Source organism: Felis catus, chromosome C2 (genome assembly GCF_018350175.1).
Source record: "Felis catus isolate Fca126 chromosome C2, F.catus_Fca126_mat1.0, whole genome shotgun sequence".
NCBI classification, from domain to species: Eukaryota; Metazoa; Chordata; class Mammalia; order Carnivora; family Felidae; genus Felis; species Felis catus.
In genome coordinates, this window is record NC_058376.1 from 119,994,376 (window position 1) to 120,017,803 (window position 23,428).

A 23,428-nucleotide genomic window follows, 5' to 3' on the forward strand; every position below is an offset into this window, starting at 1 on the left:
GAGAGGTAGAGTCAGTTCTCCAACCCAGTAGCCAACCTGGACATGAATCTGAGCTCAAGGGACATGCACTGCAAGCTAAAAATACCTAGCACCTACCTCTAAACGCAACTTTTGGTGTATTAGTTGTCTACTGCTGTGTAACAAATCACCTTAAAATTTAGAAACTTAGGACAACAAACTTTTATTATTTCATGTAGTTTTTGAGGGCTCTGAGTCCAGGAGCATCCATCTATCTGGGTAGTTGTAGCTACCAGTCTCTCATGAGGTTGTAGACAAGCTGTTGGCCAAAACTGAAGCATCTAACAGTTGACTGGGCTTGGAGGACCCACTATGAGTTGGCTTGCTCACATGGCTGTTGGTAAAAGGTTTCAGTTCTTCACTGTGTTATCCAGAGGGCTGTTTGGGTGTCCTCCATGATATAGAAGCTTACTTTTCCCTGACAGAGAGAGGGGGAGAGAGGGGAAGAGAGAGAACAAAAAGTAGAAATGACTTTGATTAACTATCCTCCGAAGTCACACACTGTCACTTTTACCATAATCTGTTTGTTAGAAACAAGTCACTAAGACCAGTATACACTCAATGGAAGGGGAATTAAGCTCCACCTCTTGAAGGGAGGTGTATGAAAGCATTGTGGACATATTTTAAAACTACCATGGTGCCTGATGACATTTTTGGAAGCCATATTTTGATAATGGTTTCAATTTCTTATGTGACTGAATTTTTCTACTTCTTCAGTCAACTTTACTTTCCTAATAAACCATTTGTCCTCTCCAGTTTTTCAAAATTGTTAATAACAGTTCTTGAACTCTATTGTGCAAGGTACTATAAATACATTTCTCATATCAATTATCCCAGTTAATATTCACTGAAAGATCCATGGGGTAAATACCACTCTTAGTCAGATTTTGCAAAGAATAGAGTTGTGCGTCATAGCCCATTATTTTTTAATATTGTTTTAATACATCTGATCATGTACCTTTCCTATAGAAAATGACGTGTATGTATTTTCCTCCTTTTTTAATTTATGAAACTGCATATTATACCAATCATTTTAAGAAACAGCTCTTGGATTTACTTATCCATTCCACTACTGTTTCCTCTAATTCATTGTTTTCTCCTTTATCACTATCATTGTCTTGCCTCTCCTTGGGCTTCTCTTCTTCCCTCTTTCCTTTAATAGAGGACTATGAACCTAAGTAAACTTTTTCCTTCTGACTCACCATTCCTCTCGTTGCTCTTCTTTTCCCTTCTCAGCTTTCACACTGGCTTGAGAGGGTCTTAATAGGTAGAACCAAGAAAGTTTTTTCATTTTCCACCAAAGTGTTGGTGCTATCACTTCTTCTATCCTATTCTACTCTTTATCTTGTGACAGATATTTTATGCCATTTTGCTACTGTTGGTTTTCTCTTTTTTCAAGATTCATCAGGGGGCACCTGGGTGGCTCAGTCAGTTGAGTGTCCGACTTGGGCTCAGGTCAGGATCTTGCAGTTCGTGACTTCAAGCCCTGTGTCGGACTCTGTGCTGACAGCTCAGAGCCTGGAGCCTATTTCAGATTCTGTGTCTCTCTCTCTCTGCTCATGCTCTGTCTCTCTCTGTCTCTCATAAATGAATAAAAATTTTTTAAAAAAGATTCATCAGTATTCCATGTAGCTAAGAGTAATTGGGTATTGTTAGTTATTTTCTTCTGCTTCTTCATCATCATTGTGAAAGGCTCTGTATTAGATTCATCTACCAGGACTATCTTTATCTTTACCCGACAGGCAGTATCTTTGTGGCCATATTAATTTGCCTTTAAATTTCTTGCCAACAAGATTTCAAAGCTTTCTTACACTTTGTCTTTCTCAACTTCCAAAACTCCAAAAAAATATATTTATTTCATTCAGCTTTTTCCTAAAATTTAACTTTCTTTATTACATTTTCTCCAAACTAATGGCTTTGTATTATTTTTCATTATGTGGAGGCTTAGCTCCTCAGAGAGATAATCCTCTCTCCTCTCTCTCGTTCTCATTCTTGCTCTTTGTCTCACTCTTTTTTTCTCTCTCATTCTTTCACCTTTAGAAAACAAAACCAAATACCATCATTATTACTCAAATATCAACATATAAATATATATGATCCATTATGATCCATGTCCTTCTATGTATGGGTCTGATTCAATGCATCATGGAAAAATTTATCTGAATAGGATTTAAAAGATCAGCTGGCTTGGTCCTTGCTTTAATGACATTCAAGACAGATGGTTGCTCATTATTACCTTAAAATTTCTAAGGATTGCAATGGCATTACCCCCTTGAATAGCCCATTATAGTTTTATTACCCTGCTTGATAGGTACAGGTATGAAGGGTTTCAGTCTCATAATGGCATTTTGGGATGATAAATGGAAATTACTGTAATTTTTCTACTCATTTTAATTAAATTTTATTGATGCAGCACAGAAAACATCAAGGCTGAATATGTGTGCTGGAGTGTGTGTTTGCTAAAGAATGTTGCCAAATTTAAGGATGCCATTTCCTTGATGGTCTTGAAAGATGCAGCAAATGGATTTAATAAAATGTTAAGTCTTTGTGCAATTCCTTCAGAAGAGAAATTGAATTGCTTCTGGAGGCACAGCTCAAAAATCCAAAAAAATTCCATCAGTGGATATATGATATAGAACCTTGATTAAGGTACCTGAAAGGGAAACCTAATAAATAATAATAAGAATTTGGTTTTAGGAAAGTCACTTAACACAATTGTTCTGGGTTATATTGAGAAAGAACTTGATTGGAATCAGCAGTGACCAATCTGTTCTTAAGGAAGAAGAGAATGTCCCTTATAATGGACCTGCTTTAGCAGTGAACATCCAGGTAACAAGTTATTTCTGCTGTATTTGTCCATTGGTTCCAGGCAGTTAAAAAATTATGCTTTATAACATATTTATTTTCCCTTTTTGTATGTGCTTTGCTCCATTCAAATTAAAATTTCAAGGGCAACTTTGAGGGACAAAGATATCGATCAAAACTAAAGGAATTATTCTGTTGGGAGAGGATGTCCAATCTTTTCTCAGTCATTGCAGGTAACTGGATTTGCACAACTCTTCTCTTTCCCAGAGATCTGTGAAAATGTGGTCCTTGGGACTCAGATCTGGAGACAATGTTATTTTTGGTTTCTAGGACTATGGCTTCATACCTCAGCACTTATCATCCTGCATCTTATGTTTCCATTCTAAAGATGTTATTCTGATGGTAACATAGGGCCAGCCAAGGTAGAAGATCTCTTGGGCCAACCAGAAACAGAGAGACAGAGAGGGGCTCGCAGCTAGTGCGAGTGGGACAAGAACCAGAACCAGTGAGTTTCAGAATTCTGACTTCTGACACAGCAGGTTTCTGGATGGTTAATGTAAAGTTCTGTGAGTAGCCCCCCAGGGTCTTCCCTAGGGCCACAAAGCAAACTTATAGCTTAACTTTTTATGTCCTTATGCAGGTGTTCTCAAATGGTGGTCTGCAGGCTGGTGTTATAATAATTCAGTTTTATGACAGTGCCTGTACTCATTTCTAGCATAAATTAATAATTTATACTGCCCTCTTAGGGAAAACACCACTATTATTCCCTTTGTGCTGATTTATTGTTTGGTTTGGGGCTTGCTTTTATAGTACCAAGTTGGGACAGGTGGTGTACAGGAGTCTTTTGTTTCATCCAAGTATTTTAAGAGAGTTTTAGGTCATCTAACCTTCCAGGGAAAAATAGTCTGATTTTAAAGGGAACCTTTCTTCCCCATTTGGCCTTACTGAATGTTTCATGTAATGGTTGGACTATTGCCAGGACTTAGATACATGGGCCTGTGGAATAAGGCAAAAACATTCATGGAGGTGTTCCCTATTTTCCCGGAAGAAAACAGTTTATTAAAGGCTCTAGAATGTTTTTAGGCACTAACACACGTGTTTAGCCCTGGTTTTAATTTGCCCAAGATCCAGGCAATCCAAGGGAAGGAGCTTGAACTTTATCTGTAATTGGAATTTAGGCATGTAGTGATATATATGTGAGGAAAAGGATAAAGAAAGAAGTTAAACATAGAGAGAAGTAAGTAAACCTTTAATAAAGAAGGCATCTAGTATATCCCGAGGGTCAGCATCTTCTTGTGGAACCCTGTAGAAATAAACGTGGCCCTCCAAAGCCACTCACCTGCTGGCATGCCTGCACTCTGAGGGGGAGAGCACTAATTGTAAAATGGGGGTGGCAACATTGTTTTACTGCTGGGATCCTCCTCTTTGTTCAGAATGTTGAGTAGCAAACTTGAAATAATTTAAGTAGGTATCCAAGCAACTCTACTAGACCATCTCTAGAAGAAGTAGGCATGGGAAAACGAAGTCCTCTTCTACTGATTGGAGAGAGAAGTAAGTGGCAGAGACTAGGAATCAGGCAGGAATAGAGCTTAAGGTGTACCAGTGTCAGGTGCCGCAAGGAGTGAGGCAGTCCTAGACTTGCAGACTACAGGTGGTGCAATGTGGGCAGCAGTGGAGAGAATGGTCAGCAGCTTGGAATAAAGCAAGAATAGGTCAGTGTAAGTAGTGTCTGGATGGCTGAGTAGAAAAACCATATGGGCAGCCAGAGCTGAGGCATGGTAAGCTCTAGACTCTGATCCTATGAACCACCCCTGCTCCCTCCTGTTAGAAGCTCCCAGAGAAGTAATTCTCAATTCTGGTGCCCATCGGAATCACTAAGGGGATTTCAAAAATCCCAGATGCCTGATCCCCATGCCCAAGAGTTCTGACTTACTTACCCTGTGGTGGGGTCTGAGCTGCAATATTTTTAAAATTCTACCTAAGTGATTCTAATGAGTGGCCAAAATTAAGAGCCTGGAAAGATACTGGATACAGTAGGACTGAGGTTCTGTCATTTGACAGGTGAGGGTTTTGATCCAGCAGATTGGAGCCGCCCAAGTGGCGACATGTGTGAACCACATGCTGCTGGGCCTGGGGCACTGATTCTCCAACCAGGCTGCACACTAGAATCACCCAGGGAGTTGTCAAAATCATGATGCCTCCCCCAGGGATAATGACTTAATTGGCATGGGGTGCAGCCTGGGCAGCCAAAACGTTCAAACCTCCTTGGCTGCTTCTAATTTGCAGCCATACTTAAGAACCAGTGACCTAGGGGACATTGAAGTCACCCATGAAACTCCTGTTTGGGATTCCCATAAATATTTAAGAGAAAAGGAAACTCTGGAAGGGATTTTATATTCTGTGTGAGGATGTAGAGGCTTAGGGACATCAAAATTTGTATGTCTGTATAAATAACTTCATATTTGCAAGTAGGACGTTTTGGAGATGTCACCCAAATAAGTGTTTCCACAGTTCATAGATCTCAGTAGGCAGTCACACTGCCCAAATTAAAAAGACCAACTGACAGATTCTCTGATAGGGTGACTTGCTCACCCATCTGAAGCAAACAAATGGAGGTTTCACTTTAAGATTCAGACTCATTATAGCAATCACAGCATATTAAACTGTTCCACTGCATAAAAAATGGAACTCCAACCGGAATGAGTTAAGGGTTTCTACTTCCACTTATTCAATCCTTAACTTAGTAGAATGCAGATTTAATTAGTACTTATTGAATAATAGCTGCCAATCTAAAGCAGTTTGGTGAAAATTATTATATTTAATCTTCATGACAACAACTAGTGAGTTAGGTCTTATTAGCAGCTATTTTGCTGAGCAGGAAACTAGGACACAAAGGGGGTAAGTAACATACGTGGGATCACAGAGCAAATAGGTAGGGATGGGGAAAATGAGAGTGGTACACACTTCAAACCTAGTTCCTTTCTCACCTCTCCAAACTTTCTTTCTTCCATCTCTAGTTACTGACTTAAAAGTATCTCACAACTTACTTCTCATTTACCAGTTTCAGTTTCACATGACAATTATTATAGGATGAATTTCATAAAATACATTTGGAAAGTTTCTAAGTATAGGATCTATATGACTCTGGACTTACCTATACTATCCTCTACTACAGGTAATTCTAGGAAAGAGAAATTTTTCCCACTTTTTCTCCACCTAAAATTGTTTGGAGCCCCAATAAAAAAAATCTTCGTAGACTCAATGCTCTTGAGTCTAAGAGTCTAAGAGTCTAAAATCAATCTCTAACTTCATCAGCTGAGGAGGTGGTGTTTCTTAACCGTCAATGATTCTAATTAATGTACACTATTGAGTATAAATTAGAAGAACACTTACCATGTCTGTTTCCCAGAGTTATGGCTAAGGCACTCTGACAATTTTTCAGAATTGTGCAAAAGAAAAGTGAAATGTTTCTACATAATAAATGTGTAGAGAAGAATCAAATATGTGTGTAAAGTTATAATCTATGTGTAAATGTTACACATGTTTGTATTAGAAATTTCAGATTCTTTTACGTTCTCAAGAGCTTTCAACTTAGAACACATTCTATTCACTGAATCCCTCCCCAAAGAACACATTTGCATCATAAGTCATAAGTGCTTCAAAAGCTCACATCACCACAAGGAACATATTCAACTACTTAGAAAAACAGAAAATCCTGTATCCAAAAGCATATGTTAATACTTAATTTTAAGCAAGTAATGCAATGTTTTTCAGAGTTAAACAGAAAAATAGATGTAAATTCACTGACAAGTGTTCAACTGGACATGAAAATATACCACCCGGAATCAATGGCAGGAAGTGATAGAATTGAACCAGACTCCAGGTTTCTGCTTTTAACATGAATCTTTTTGTTCAGAAACAATATGTACTCATGGATTTTGTGATGTAGAAAGTATCCCAATTTCCATAACAAAATGCTGAAGTGTTTTCAACTGTCTAAGAAATGTTCCAGTCTGTATGCTCATCAATAGCTTAATTTTACTTTGACTTGAATGTATATATATATATATATATATATATATATATATATATATATATGCCTTCTCAGCACTTTAAGTGCTTTTAAGTTATTCTTTTCTAAATATTTTCCTTGCTTATGATTTATTATTACGATTTAAGTGGTAACCTTCAGGATTTAGGCTTCAGATCTGCTTTGAAAAGAGACACAGTTTCATTTCTATTGTTCACCCAAATATTCTAATGATTTATGTGATCAAAGGTACTTTTTTATCACTATTTTAAAAGGCCTCAACCTAGGAATTCTATTTGAAAAGAAAATGCTTGATTTTAAATTACATCAGAAGCTTCAGCTTATGCTACAGGACACAAAAAAATGACTGATTTATAAGCTTTTTTTTTTTTAAGTAAAATGTTAGGTATACTGTTAGTTTCTCAGTGAAACAGGTTGCAATTCAAAGAGAACCATAAGCCAAATATGTTTTTCTGATCCCACTGTCCATCATTCAAACTCTTCTACCCATTTCCAAATGTCAAGCCAAGCAACTGCTAGGGTCGATAAAAAAACACTTATATGTACTATGTTGGTCAGCACACAAGACTTAGGAGGGTGCCAGGCCCCCAGCTCTGCCCTGCCACCACCTTGTGAGTATAAACCCAAGCTTTGTGGACCAAAAGAGTCTGGGGCCTCTGAATGCCCTGAAGCTTAACATGAGCCAATGGTCTGCCTATTAAATCAGGCCCACCACTTGCATTCAAAAGCATCAATGCCTGACCCTGGGGAGGAGCATTTCCATGGTTCTGTAAGAAGTGCCTAATGCAGCAGGCTCTGGGAGAGAGTGATTGCCACAGGAATATGAGACTTCATGGTGGCCGTGCTGAGAAAACCAGTATATACAATTCACATTTTTATAGTCAAAGTTCATAAAGTCACACTTTACCTTTCAAATTTTGACCTTGATGAACATAGAGATAATTTGATTTGTGGCTCTGCTGGACAGAAGTTACACACCATTTAAAAATCATTTGAGGGGGTGCCTAGGTGGCTCAGTCTGTTAAATGTCCAATTCTGGGTTTCGGCTCAAAGTTGGTGCGTTGGTAGGTTTGAGACCCGCATCGGGCTCTGTGCTGACAGCAAGGAGCCTGCTTGGAATTCTTTCTTTGTCCTTCTCTCTGTACCTTCCCTGCTGGCTCACTCTCTCTCTCTCTCAAAATAAATAAATAAACTTTTAAAAAAAAATAATTTGGGGCGCCTGGGTGGCGCAGTCGGTTAAGCGTCCGACTTCAGCCAGGTCACGATCTTGCGGTCCGTGAGTTCGAGCCCCGCGTCGGGCTCTGTGCTGATGGCTCAGAGCCTGGAGCCTGTTTCCGATTCTGTGTCTCCCTCGCTCTCTGCCCCTCCCCCATTCATGCTCTGTCTCTCTCTGTCCCAAAAATAAATAAACGTTGAAAAAAAAAAATTTAAAAAAAAAAAAAATAAATAAAAAAAAATAATTTTAGAATTTAAAAACTTGAAAAGCACCAATAAGTAATTTTTGTGTTCCTTTGACTTCCAGATTTACCTGATTCTTGAAATATTACCATCTTTTAATTACTATGAGCTTTGGTGTTGTGTTTCAAAAATTATCTGATAGCTGATTTAATTTTCAATGTGTAAAATATGGGCTTTTTTCCCCATGAACAGAATTGTTTTGTTTGTTTTTTTCAGGTGAAATCTTGGCAAGGCAATTATTACACTCACTTTTTACTGTGTGAAATCTTTAATAACAAAAGCTTTTGCCACAGCTTTGAGAATTGTTACAACTAGCAGTATATGACTCACTTTCTTCATAGCTGCTTATGTTAGGAATTGCATTATATTTTAGACAATAGGTTAGGTGGACTAAACCCAGACATTTATTGCATTGCAGGAGAGATCTACATTATTATTTTTGAAAAATATGCATAATAGCTCTTCATAAATGTTCACCTCATTAACAAAGAAATGCCATTTCCCGTTAGCTACAAAGACCTTTCCCTGACAGAGGCGCATTTGCTGCAAATGGTCTGTTTGAATTCTTTTTCTCCCTCTCTTGGATACATTTTTAAAATGCCTCTACCTCCAAAAGATTCAAAGATATATGGTATTTAAAGATGCAAGGTTTTTTCTTCATGGTTATGCATCAGTAACACAACAAAGGTCAGCTTTGCTATGTTTTGCATATGGTATGCTCATACATCTACTTCTATCTGATTAGCCTCACTCACTGCCTTTTCCCAGATTTCAGTGTATTTGTCCTTTTCAAAGCATCTTCTGCTGGGTTGGATCCCTGACTTTTTTGAATTATTAACACCTGGCACAATGCTGCCCAGAAGTGAGAAAATAAAAGTGCCAAATTATCCTGTGTATCTCGAGGTCAGTCTATACACAACCTTGGCACCTGGGAAGTAAGGGCAGGTAGAGGACAAGAACCGGACATGGGCTCTCAGCTTCGGTCTGCTTCTGCACCTGTGCTATTTACCTACGCAAAATATTCTTCTCTTCTACTTTTTACTATTTTAAAGCTTTTTTTAAATTTTATTAAAAAAACTTTTTAATGTTTATTTTTTTGAGAGAGAGACAGACAGAGAGAGAGAGAGAAAGAGAGAGCATGAGTAGGGGAGGGGCAGACGCAGAATCCAAAACAGGCTTCAGGCTCAGAGCTGTCAACAGAGCCTGACACGGGGCTTGAACTCAGGAACCTTGAGATCATGACCTGAGCCAAAGTCAGACGCTCAACTGCCTGAGCCACCCCATCGCCCCTTTAAAGCTTTTTTTAAAAATTTACTATGTCATAGGTGATTTTCCAAGCCATGATATAGATATACTGCATTAAAATGAAACTCTTTGGTATATGCTAACAACAACCTACATCATTTGGTCTTGTTTTTCCTACCATTTCTCATCATTTACACCCACACACTGTATTTTATAGAGTTAGGCTATAAAGAGGAGATGAGAAGGACTCAGTAAAGAAAGGTTTGTGTAGACTGCCTCTTTTCTAAAGATTTTGAAGACAAGCTTCCCACATATGATGTCTTCCCTGGTTTAGTGCGCCTTCCAGCAAGAGGATGGACTGTGGACTGTTCATGGTTTCAGCTCCTGCATATCCTCATCTGAGTCCCTGTCCCCAAAGGCATGAACAGGTGCTCTTAGTACTCTTTTGAGGATAACTCAAATAAATAAAACCCAGTGGAATTCACTACAGGCTCTAGAGTGTTACGGGCAGAGACCAGGAAAGAAGTTTGGGGATTGTGGTTTGCTTTCTTGCCAAGAGAGCATTCAAAATCTCAAAGAGCTGAGTGGGACCAGGATGCCCAAGGGGAGGCATGAGGGTCAGGTGAATCAAGTTCATTTGTGAATGGAGGTAATTTTAGCGTCTACTTCACAACACCGGGATAATAGTACTCATACCATAACAGTACTCACCAAATAGCTGTTGATGAATGAATAGGGTTGTTGTGAGGATCAAATTAGCTTGTACCCATTTGTTTTTACAGGATGTTTGTGGCACTATATGCATGTTAGGTTTTGTTTTGGTTATCTTGTTTTGTTTTGTTTTGTTTTTGAGTGCTAGAATTGGGGCTTATAATTACATCTTGCAGTTTAAGCTTCTGGTCTACAGTGGGATTATCTTATTCCATTAAATCAAATTTAAAATGCTAAAAGAAGACAGGTTGACCTAGGCAAATCCTGAATCACGTTATGGTAATTTTTCAATGAATTTAGTTAGAGTAGCTACCAAACTGAAGCTGGTTAGATGAGAAAACATATAGTGAATAACACTCTTCTTTATGGAGTAATGTGAAGCCAGCTCTGCCCTTTAGACAGCTATCTGGTCTGATTCTTCTGTCCCTTTTTTATGCATTGCAACAACTATTTGGATAGCGTTTTTGAGATTTTTGGTGGACTTGAGGAAATGTGTGAGCACTTTTTCATCTGGTCATTAAGGAGAAGGCTTGACTAGATAATATAACTTGAATATTTTACTAATCATGATAATTCACTAGCTTATTCACCACTTGTAGTTTATAAACCTCAACTTTCTCAATTCCTTGAAGGCAGGTATTTATTCCCTTCCACTCACACAGTTCATGTTACCAACTCAATAAACACAGACTGCAATGCACCATAAATCTGAAGTGCAGCTGCCTTTCTGAGTTCTAAGATTAGGTGACGTTCCAGTTAGACCGCAGGCGAGCATGACTCCAGGTTTGCACTCCTCTATCCTGGACTTGGGCGATGGGCAGTCATCTTTTCCCCTTATTGGCAAGTCAAAACAAAGTAGGGCACACCTTGGACAGACTTTTCTTTTGCCAAATTTCCTAGAAATACAGCATCAGGTACAGTTTACAATCTTTCTAGTCTCCTGCTTGTGAAGTCTTCACTTTTTAATGTACATATCAACAACTTTATGTAGTGTAGTACTTTATAAATACCATACAATTTTATCTGAATATAAAGTGCTTTATAAAATACTATGATTTTTCAGTCTCTCCCTAGAAACCAGTAACATTCGTAGGTCTCAGAGTCCTTGGAATTGAAGGCTATGACTTCTGTCTTCTTCTCTTCGTTAAAGTTTACTTTAACTTTTCTTAAGAGTTAAATATCCCTGCTCTAATGTGTTCATCTCACCCAAATATAAAAGTATCCAACAACAGCATTGGATACTAACAAAATCCATTCACAGATCTTCTCATAGGATGATACTCCCTAAACAAAACAAACAAAAGGTCATAATGCCCTTGTTTTGTCTAAACCTCTGAGGAGGCTGACATGTCAAAAACAATTAAAACTTCTTTTTACTAGAAATGGGGCCAAAATGCTTCAGATGAATTAAGAAATTCTCTATGTCTTTTTCAAAAGCCAAGATGAATTTGGACTGCATCTCCTTCTTGTGTTTTTATACAATAAAAATTTTTCATTTATGTTATGTGTGTGTGTGTGTGTGTGTGTGTGTGTGTGTGTGTGTGTATTTGTTTGTTTTTTAACTATCTCAGTGTTGTGGTTCAGGCCATAAGATGCTAACTTCCTTCCAGAAAGGCATTTGCCACCCTAAAATAAGATGCTGTGATTCCTGCTCAAGAAGCTTGGCTGAGTCTCTGAACCTCAATGAGTTAGATTATCCAGGAGTCTGTGCACCTCGTTTCCAAAGTCTGTCTCCTCCCTCCATGGTCTTGGCTTGCTCCTTCTCATCTTTAAGACGCATATGTTCTCCTTCAGGCTTTTTTTCTTTCTTTCGTTTTCTTTAGAGTTAAGGTTCTTGCTGGCTTCATATTTCTGTCTTGTTGATTCTCCTGGCTTATGAGTCATAAAGATCAACCAAAGTAAAGTTAATAAACTCCTTATTTATGAAATAGTCCAATTCGTGGTACACAGTCTGCTTAAGAAATATTTGTTGTCTTTTCTTTCTTTTGATCTGGAGGGACAAAAAAAAATCTAGAGGGAAGTTAAAGTATAGAAGTCCCCTTACACTGCTTAGCCCCTTTATAGCCATTTGGGACTTTCTACAAAGTTAGATCATATGAAATTGCTACTAGTTGATGGTTTGGGCCTACAAAAATGGCCAATTTATATGATTAAATCAATATTGTGCTGCTAAGCAGTGGATGTTCTATTTGTAAAGAGTTCTCACACTCGTTAGTAGGGTAATCAGCCAACAGTTTTCCCAGTAATAAGGGGATCCTAGGATATGGGACTTTCAGTGCTAAAACAGAAAAAGATCCCAGAAAAGTGATACTAGTTGGTCACCCTCTTAGTTACATGGTAGTAAAATTCTGCTTTCTATGCTTTATTATTTCTTAAATGCATAAAGAAAAAATGTCTTAAACATCATAATAATATAATAACTAGTAAGATTTATAGAAGACCTACCATGTGCAGACACCTGAATTAATTTGTTTAGTTCTTCCAATAATTAATTCTATGAGGTAGGTACTAATCTGTCTCCATTTTACCAGTGGAGATTAAAAGGAGCAAGAAAAGCAAAGTAAACTGACCAAGGTCACAGAGCCTGCAGCACAGAGAAGGAAGATGAACAAAAGGAACCTGGGTCTAAATTAGTGGTCAAAAGAGGAATACTAACTCTCCCCTTCCTTGAGTGTCTATATTTTCTACAAAGCCTGCCCATGGACATGATCCTGGAGGAAAAGAAATGGAAATAGTTTTCTCCATCTCTCTCTGGCTTTAGTCTTCTTCCTTCTCCTCCTGCTCCCATGCCCTGAGTATCTAGCTTTGTTGTAGCCAGTTAGCCTTGGCCATGCCTCAGCCTGGCCCCAGCCTGGTGACATTCCTCTCCCCTTGTTCCAGGTACACACTGCCCAGCTCTTGACATGAGGTGCCATTCTCTTTCCTGCTAAGCCTGTCTCACAGGCTAGACCTATGGTGCCTGGACCACAACTCCCCACAAAACAATTTCATCTATGGCCCCCTCCATTCCTTGGTTCTGCCCTCACTGGAGGTCCAGAGGGGCAAAAAGTTAAGAATTGGGAGGTGGGCATGTTGCTAGTTCTTAGAAGGTCTTGAGTCTTGAATGTCACGCAAAGGAAGCAGTTTGGTTTTTATTTGATAGACAGTAAGAACCCAGCTAAGGTTCATAAGCTGTGACATGACTACATCTGTGTTTTAGAAAGATAAGATGGAAGATGGACTGACGCAGGGAGTCCTTGGGATTGTCTTTATTACATGAGAGCTTATATTTGTCAATTCTGAGTCAGTACTGCTAAACACATACTGTGTGGCACCAAGACATCTACTCAAATTAAGTGGAAAAAAATCAACCTAATCTAGTTACTTCAGCTTTGTGATGTTTTCTGATTTTTACTTTTATGAACCAATAGAAAATTCTAGCCACACACACACACACACACACACACACACACAGTCACCCATCAATTAAACATTTTAGTCATGTGTTGGAGCTTACTATACTCCAATACAGCAAATGTGTTTAGTTAAAATGATAGTTTATTAATCTAATGGTAAAGACTAGAAAGAAGCAGCTGGAACACATTACATGTTATCTGTGAAAAATGGTTTAAAAAAATAGCAATATTATATCTATGAAAGAGAAATACAGGTGCTGAAATTTGTTATCAAGCTATCTTATCACTGTTCACTATATGCTTGTGGATTTGTATAAAATCTCATGGACATAGTTTCAGAACTAGACATATAAAAACCTACTTTAGGGGTGCCTGGGTGGCTCAGTTGGTTAAGCGTCCAACTCCGGCTCAGATCATGATCTCACAGTTCGTAAGTTCGAGCCCCACCTCAGGCTCTGTGCTGACAGCTCAGAGCCTGGAGCCTGCTTTGGATTCTGTGTCTGTCTCTCTCTCTGCCCCTCCCCCACTCGCACTGTCTCTGTCTCTCAAAAAGGAATAAACATTAAAAAAAATTTTAAGAAAACCTACTTTAAAATAAGAAAATATTGCCTCATATAATCCTGATCCTTATTACCAGGAAGATTTGTGTTTAAGTGAATACAACAGTTATCTATGCATATGTCCATGCTACCCCAGGGGTGCCCAAGCCCCTCCCTGACCAGAAGCTTGATATATATTTCAACACGTAAAATAACATATACTTTGCCCTCAGACTTCCTTTTATGCCTTGATAAGTTCAAGATCCTTACAATGGCTGCCAAGTCCTAATATTTCAAAGACTGTCTACATTAATATCTTTCAAAGCCCCAAACCCTGGCAAGGAAGAAAAATTGTTTTTGAATCTGCTTCAAGAATTAATATTAGAGAATAGGAGGTTTTCCTCTCAGCAAATTGAAGCTGAATAAATTGTTCTCTGTCTCCTTAGAAATGGAATTGATTGCTGGAGGGGAGCGCTGCTGTGAGGAGGCAGGGTGCAATGCTGGGGAGGGGGATGTGCGAGCTGAGAGGGGCCTTTGTTCTCTTAAAATTATTGGCAGGTCTGTTTCTCTAAACCTGGTGTGGATGCTAAAATACAGGAAGTAAGTATATTAGGTTGGAGTTACATTAAAGACAACTGGAATTGCTGGGCAATTACTGCCTCTTTTCTTTTATTACCGCATGCCCACAGAGCAGCCTGCTCCTGAGCCTTCCTGGGCGGCCACTCCTCGCTGATATGACACAAGTGAATTGAAACAATCCTGTGCAGAGGTGCATTTCAGTTTTCCCTTGAAATGAGAGAACAAACCCAAGAGACTTTTCCTTGTTGTGTTTCTGGCAACTGCTTTGCCTACTTACTCCCTGCCCCAAACAAGCAGGGATTTGTGTTTGGAGGGCTTGGTGTAGTCCCCCCCGCCCCACCACCACCACCGTGGGTTTAAAACAACCATCAAAGCTACCTGCCGAAAGGTTTCAGTGATGGCTATGACTTCATTATTTTTTTTCTATTTATAAAAACAGCATAAGTTTTGTAGTAAATTGGTAAATATGAAACAGAATAATGAGCTAATAGAAAACCCTGCTGCCTAAAAGCAACCAGTGTAATTACTAATATTTTGGCATTTTTCCTTCCATCTTTCTGAACTATTTTAATTTTGTCAAGGATAAAACTGTGTATGGACAAATTTGCATCCTGCACTGTTTGCTTGACAGTTGTAACCCCAACATTTCCCTTCAGTTCTAATTCTTCTTTCTTTTGTCATGACTGGCCAAACAGATATATCTAGATACCATCTACTTATTTCTCTTTCAACCTGTGGATTTTTATCGTTTCATTCTATCTTATTTATGCATCATTTTAAATCTGGTTCCACAACAACTCATCTGTACAATCTAAGTGAAAAAGTACATTTTAAAGGGGTACACTATTCCTCAGTAGTCACAGGCACAGAAATATGCTGTAAGGATGTGTTGATATTTGAATTCTAATTCCTAGAGTAAATGAAGAAATGTTTCCCTAGGAGACTCACAGGGCAAAGAGAAGATTGTGGGAAGATTTAGAAGATAAGACTTATATGCTACTTCAGCATTCTAGAGAAAGCATCTATCAATAAGCTGATAGAGCCAGAGTCCTCGCCTGTCACTTGTTCGCTGTGGCATCTTGAGTATGTGAACCTCCCCGAGCCACAGAGGCCTCATCTGCAAAATGGGAGAAATAATATTTAGCTCACACAGGGACACTGTTTAGCGTATCATTGATGCTTGCTAGAACTCTGTCCTTATGATTCAAGAAGAGGTCTTTTCATAATGAATCTGTGTTCATCTAAATGATAGTTTATAAAAAAAATTATATTTCCAAAAGCCTTACAAATGTGAGAACCAGTTCCTTAATTAACTGCATCCTCTTTTGGCTAGCACTTTATAAAGTAAGTAGCCCATATTTTGCCCAGGCTGACAATTTCTTCTGACATCTGTATGGTATTCAGCATACGTGTTCATCTCTGTCAAGTACAGAGGTAGATTCTTAAGAGATCTTATTCCATGAATTGGTCATAATGGTAGGCACTCTGGAAAGTCCGTGCAGTTGGTGTAGATACAATTTGGGGGACTTAGTTCAAAATCTATGTGCATAAACTGTTTCTAGTCCTCTCAAGCATTTTCAAAAGAACTATTTACGTATAAAGAAACTACATGGTCACTGCATGTTCTTCCCTGCTTATTAAAGCTGATCCCTTTTTCCTCTTTCTGTGTGTTCTGCAATCTCACCCTCCCTGCCTTAAGCTTGACTGAGACAGTGAGGCCATCAGTTGGATGGGGACTCTGTTAACCTTGACCCCCCCATCTCATTTCAGCCTCTATCCTTTTCCTCTCCTGTGTTAGCAAGGACTTGGGTCATCTTCTCTCCCCTTTGTATCTTCAACCTCTCAGTCCCTTCCACAGCCCAGTTTTTCACTGTAGACAATGGATACATTCTTCAAACCTCCTCTTCACTTGGTTTCTCTGAGACAGTCAGTCCCATCCTGATCTCCCTCCTACTTTCTGGTCTTCCCTTCTCAGTCTTCCATCTGTTCTGCTACAGCATTAAAATTTACATTCAAAAAGGACACCAAAATCATGTCTTTTCAGCATAGCAAAAAAAATAAAACATTACCATTGGATTTCATTGCTTGACTTGGGTAAAAGACATTCAAGTCTTTCTTCTTTTTATATAGCTTATGGGGCAGAAGTAAAAATAAACATGTATGCCACCAAAATTTCATTCCTATCTCCTTACCTGCTTACCTTCAGTATACACAATGTTATCATAATTCATTGTCTTTCAACAATTAACAATTGAGAATATGCTAGACATCGAGGGGATTATAGACAAATATAACAATGAGAGTTATCCTTCATTGAGCCCTTCATGTTTGCCAGAAGGTTTAAATATTACAAAGAGGGGTAATTACTGGGGTTAGCTTTGAGTTTTGATAAAATCAATTATATAGCTTTTTAAATCTGTTCATTTGTTTTTCTAAAAACTAAGAAAAATATGAAGTTCTTCAAAGTTTAGAAGTTTTATAAAAGGTAAAAATAAGACACTCTTATTTATATTTTTCATTTCAATTTACAAGTCATTTTTTCCTACCTTACAAAATCATGCACCTTGAAAGCAAAGATGAGCATTATTTTGTGAAAATATATTTAGAAAACTAAAATACTGGCTTTTTGCTAGTCATTCCTAAGACCTGTGGACTAGGGATTTCTACATGATTCAGGAGGTGCTGAAGATGTGTCTCCTTGATAGCTCATTAATGATTGCGATCTTCTCTTTTACTCTCCATGGAATTCTGGGACTGGAAGAGAACCTGTTATGTAGCCCTCATATAAAATAAGCAATGACATGAAAACTAAATGAAATCTGAGGAGGCCTAATGAGAATCAGGAGGTGTGTGTAATGAGGGTCAGGCAATATTCCTAATGAGAAGTTAAACAGACTCTTCCTCTTCTTTCTTTTACCTTTTTTTCCATTTTTCAGGACAATGTTTAAGGGTGTTTTACTGAAATTTTAAGCATATTTCCACTTACACTTTCTTATATTCTTATATCCTTTCTTATATCCTTATAGATTTCTAATATGGTGAATATAATGGTGTGAGGTGGCAAGATTGTATCATAGTATATAGGTAGATCCATGGGACAGGGTTAAAGTAGCACAGAGAAATCCTTGGTAGATCTGGTTGTTTCTGGCCCAGATTGTTTTATAGGTGAGTTCTATCTGATTTTCAAGAAATGGATCACTCGATTTTATACAAACTTGTCAAGAAAAAAGACAGAGGAATGGTCCCTCAAATCATTTCATGAAACTACTATAATATTCCCGAAATCAAAACTTGTCAGTGGCAGTAATAAAAAATGAAACATACATGCCAGTCTTACTTATAAACATAGATATGAAGGTTATGAACAAAATATTATCAAGCCAAATTCATCAGTGTGGAAAAAAAATACATTCTGACTGAACTGGGTTTATCCTAGCAATTCAAGGATACTTTTAATATTACAATATTGTAAGTATAATTTAACACATTAACCAAAGGAAAAAATCTCAGTAGATATAGAAAAAATATTGAATATAAAAGATTCAACACTTATTAATTATAAAAATTCTTGGCAAAGTATAGAAGGGAAGGACTTCCTTTATCTGATAGAACATATCTTGTAAAAACCTATAGACAACATCATACATGGTGGTGAAACTTTAGATGTGTCAGCCCTTTTATATCATTTAAGATTCTCCTTTTAGAGAATATATATTTTGGTCGTTTTCCATATTTTTTATTTTAAGCAGTGAACATCCTGATATAAATCTATGTATACTTGTCATGTTAGTTCTTTAGGATAAATTCCCAGAAGTGGAATTGCTCCAATCAAGGTTTTATGAACCATAAATTTTATTATACTTTCCTAAATTTTCATGTAGAAAAAAATGTGCAAACTTACAGTGACACAAAGCACTGGGAATTCCCCCCTTTTATCTATTTTATTCATTCCACAGGTATTTATTAAGCATTATGATATGCTAAAGTCTATGCTGGGAGTTGGTGTTCAGTGACAAATACCACAAATGTGGTCAGTATCCTTCCAGACCTTACAGATGAGTTTTGGGGTCATCTGTGCATCTTCTTTAAGAAATTTCCTGTGCATGACTTTACTCACTTTTCTAAGTAATTGGTTTGGTGACTGGAAGACAAGATTCTAGGATATTCAGAATCTGGAGGATAAGGAGTTCAAGGAATTAGATCTTTTTCATAGAGTAACTGTTTTCCAAATCAAAAATAGAACGCATGGTGGAAAACCACAATTGTACTTAGATGGGACAAAAGAAAAAGCATGTGAATATAGGTCAGTCCCAAAAACTTTGAAACGTATGACTTCTTCACCCATGGAAAGTGGAGGAAGTGCTATATACAGAGAGACTGAAGGGCATAAGCCACAGACTATATCATTTCCATAGTTATTCCTTGAGCAGACCCTGCAGTAATTTTGATCTGGGCTATAAATGGACTCAAATTAAACTCAGAAACCCCTATAGAGGAGAACCCTCAATACCATTTATCATTCTCAACCAGCAACTTTAACTTTAAAAAATAATACAAAACTCAATGCTAATAAGATAGCAAACTAGCTTCAACTGCTGGCTCCTTCGTCCCAAGTCAAATCTGGAGAAATTACATAATAGAGAGGAAACATAGACCTGAGAAAGTTACAAAAATTTTAAGAATACCTGGAGAGGCCAGAGGTGGTCATCAAGTGGTATGGAGGATGATCACACCTGGACAAGAGCCAGAAGCAGGAGTGGGAAGAAAGATCAGTTAGAGATTTTTAACTTGTACATTCAACTTTTCTCTTGAAGAGTTGCCTCATTGCAACCATCTAGAGCATCCTCTGTAGTGTCAGGGGTAGCATGTAGGCAGTAAAGAAGTTGATGCAGGTGCAGGATGACTAGGTGCTCTGCTCTTGGGCATCCTTTTCTCCATCTCCTGTGTCTCCAAATCCCCAGGTTGATTGAAGATAACCTAGAGAGATCACCTCTTCCCAGTGTTGCTTCATTCTAAAGATTTAGGGGTAAATCCCTGACAAAGAAATAGCCAGAGGAGTGAACCCAAATCAATTTTGGGGGGAGATTAAAATTTGATGATGCTGAGGGTGTTCTCGACCCAGGAACTCATCTCCTCTCATCTCCTCCCATCTCCTAAAAATCACTGGACATTCTAGTGTGCATATGGGCCTTTCTTTATAATGTTGGCAAATAAGATTGACCCTGAGAAGATATGAGATTATAGGCTAAAATAACAAGATACCCTATGAATGCAACTACTATAAAACAGAGACCAAAATCTGGATGACATAGGCCACATGAAGCAAAATTATTGGGACAGACCAAGAATTTTAAAAAGGCATAATTAGTATCCTTAAAGAGATAAAGGATATTAGTAACATGAAGCAAGCACAGGAAGTTGTAGGAAGAACCAAATGGAAATACCAAATATAAAAAAAAAAAAGTTGAGTGTTGCCTAGATGGCTCAGTCGGTTAAGCGTCCAACTTGAGCTTAGGTCATGATCTTGCAGTCTATGAATTTGAGCCCTGTGTCAGGGCTCTGTGCTGACAGCTCGGAGCCTAGAGCATGCTTCAGATTCTATGTCTCCTTCTCTCTCTGCCCCTCTGCACTCATGCTCTGTCTCTGTCTCTCAAAAATGAATAAATGGTAACAAAGGTTTTTTAAATAAAAAAAGAAGTTGAAATAGAGAAGGAAAAGACACTACTTTGATCCAACATCACTTGATGGAAAAGTCAAAGAAAGGAATCATATAAAAAAATGACACAAATACCTCCAGCATTTAATTATCACTGATATAAATGCATGTTTGCCAATCTTTTGATAAAGTCAATGTGTTTTCTTTGAATCTGAGAGTTCTAGGTTGTCTTTCTTGCACACACACACACACACACACACACACACACACACCTAAAATGTACCTACCAGAACTTCTAGTTTCTATTTCTGTGTCTTTAGTTCAGAGCAAGAATTCAAAAACATTGGCAAGGCAATATAAGCTAAGAACCCTTCTGTATTTAGATATATATTTTTGCAACATTTTACAGTTGTCCTGCTCCCTACTCAGTTAGTAAGGTTTTCTAAGCAACTAAATTTTACCAAGTCTTTTCTACACATTTAACTTAGTTTTTTTGAAAAATATCAACTCTCTCATATTCATACTTAATGAATCTATATAGTTAAATTATATACACTTTATATATATATATATATATATATATATATATATTACATATATACAAATACATATTTAAAGCAGAGATAAATTGACTTTGAAATAAGTGGGATTGACCCTTGTTAAGCCTAAAATTCACCTGGTGGGGATAGAAATGACCTGGGCATCCTGGAGAGTAACTCAGTAGCCATCAGCACTTACTGTGCAGAAGGCATAGATCATTGTGCTTTACAGAAGGAATGGAGGGTTAAACTACAGAGTGGCAACTGATGAAGAGCTTTTAGTGCACATCTATAATAGAGTCTTTCCCTCTATATATGTATATTATTTTTTGCATAGCAACTCATCCCGAATATCATCAAAAATACATATATAGCCCAAGAAAACTTTCTGAGGGATCTTTGTGGGTTACTTTGAAGTACCTAAACAGTTCGGAACAAGAATAAACTTAGCTCCAAACCACCAAAATAAGTCAAAGCTAAAGCTCTCATTCAGATTGATTTATGCATGCATGGTTTTTATGTGAAAATATAAGTGTCTTCCTTGAAGCAAAGAGAAATGCATTCTTGTACTGTGATAATTCATAATTTTTGACGTTACCTATATTGTCAAGGATGTGCGATAGTTTCAATACAAAGAGGCTTTAAGGAGAAGGGCTTTATAAATCTTACTGAAAATGAAAACTCAACGAAGTTTATCAGTGTACAATAAGAGTTTTCTCGAGTTCAGTGTAAGTACTGACAATCTATATCCACTATATTTTAACTGTCTATTACAAAGAAGCAAGTCAAGCAAACTTAATTTTCATCAAATAATGATTTATTGATATTCGTGCCTTCATAAAAATCATTTGATAGCTGTTATCCAATTGAATGGCATTATTCAAATGTCATATGCTTTTTGTCTTTCTTTTTCATTGATTTCTCTGATTTATAAAGACCCTTTCACACTCTCCAATTTCTCATCATGTTCAGCAGAATCAATATTCTACTCTAAACTTCATTGAATGCTTTTCATTCAATGAAAGCCTTCTATTGAATGCCTTTCCATGTTCTACTCCACCATAGTTCAAAAATTGAATTCAAACTCTTTTGCATAATGAAAATGATTTTTAACCCTTAGTTGTATATGCATTAGACTTAAAATCATATTGAAACACACAAGTAAAAAATCCGTATCTCTTTACCTTCTAAATTAATAAAATATCTACTCCCATGCATTGTTCCAAAAAAAAAGAAATTAGTGTTCAAGTTATTTCCCTCAAAAATATGAAATGGGGGAAGGATGGTAAAAGAAATTTTTCTGAAAACTTCTGATTACTGCTATACCCTTACATACAGTAGTATATTCAAAATTAGCTAATTTAGAAAGTTTGTCAAAGGAATTTGAATGTGGTCAATGCACTAGTATAAATGACAGTACTTATTAGGAAAAACGTAACATGGAGCAAAGAGGCTCTTGAAACTTTCAAGCTAGTGATACTAAGTGTTATTCCAAACGCACGTTTCTACTTCTGACTCTAAAATAGTGAAGGAAAGCCTTTTTCAATGAATACTTATTTGATTCTAGCTTTTTGCATTTGTCCTGATGTTCTTCTTTTTTTTAATTAATTTATTTAAATTCAACTTAGTTAACATACAGTGTGGTATTGGTTTCAGAAGTAGAACTCAGTGATTCATCATTTACATAAAACACCCAGTGCTCATCCCAAGTACCGTCCTTAATACCTACCTCCCATTTAGCCCATCCCCCCACCCACCTCCCTTCTAACAACCCCCAGTTTTTTCTCTGTATTTAAGAGTCTTTTATGACTTGCCTCCTTCTCTGTTTTTATCTTATTTTTCCTTCCCTTCCCCTCTGTTCATCTGTTTTGTTTCTTAAATTCACATATGAGTAAAACCATATATTTCTCCTTTCTCTGCTTAACTTATTTCACTTAGCATAATACACTCTAATTCCATCCATGTTGTTGCAAATGGCAAGATTTCATTCTTTTTGATTGCTGAGTAGGATTCCATTGCATGCATATATATATATATATATATATATATATATATATATATATATACACACACACACATATACACACACACATGTATATATGTATGTATATATGTATATATATGTATACACACACACACACACACACACACTCCACATCCTCTCTATCCATTCATCAGTCAATGGACATTTGGGCTCTTTCTATAATTTGGCTATTGATAGCACTGCCAAAAACATTGGGGCCCATATGCTCCTTCAAATCAGCATTTTTTGTATCTTTTGGATAAATATCTAGTAGTATTTTAATGCATTTTTCTCTGAAATAGCTGATAAAAAGCAGCACTTAATAATGTCCTTGATCCTAAGTATTTTTGTTTGCAACACTTTCATCAAGAAAATGGAGTGGCATGGAAAAATCAAACACAGCTCATGA

General features: G+C 37.4%; 1 protein-coding gene across 13 annotated transcripts in view; it reads left to right on the forward strand.

The window, feature by feature from the left end:
• The window catches only part of SLC9A9 (solute carrier family 9 member A9), a 693,980-nt gene that overhangs the window by 431,356 nt on the left and 239,196 nt on the right, over nt 1-23,428 (forward strand). The window lies entirely within an intron of this gene.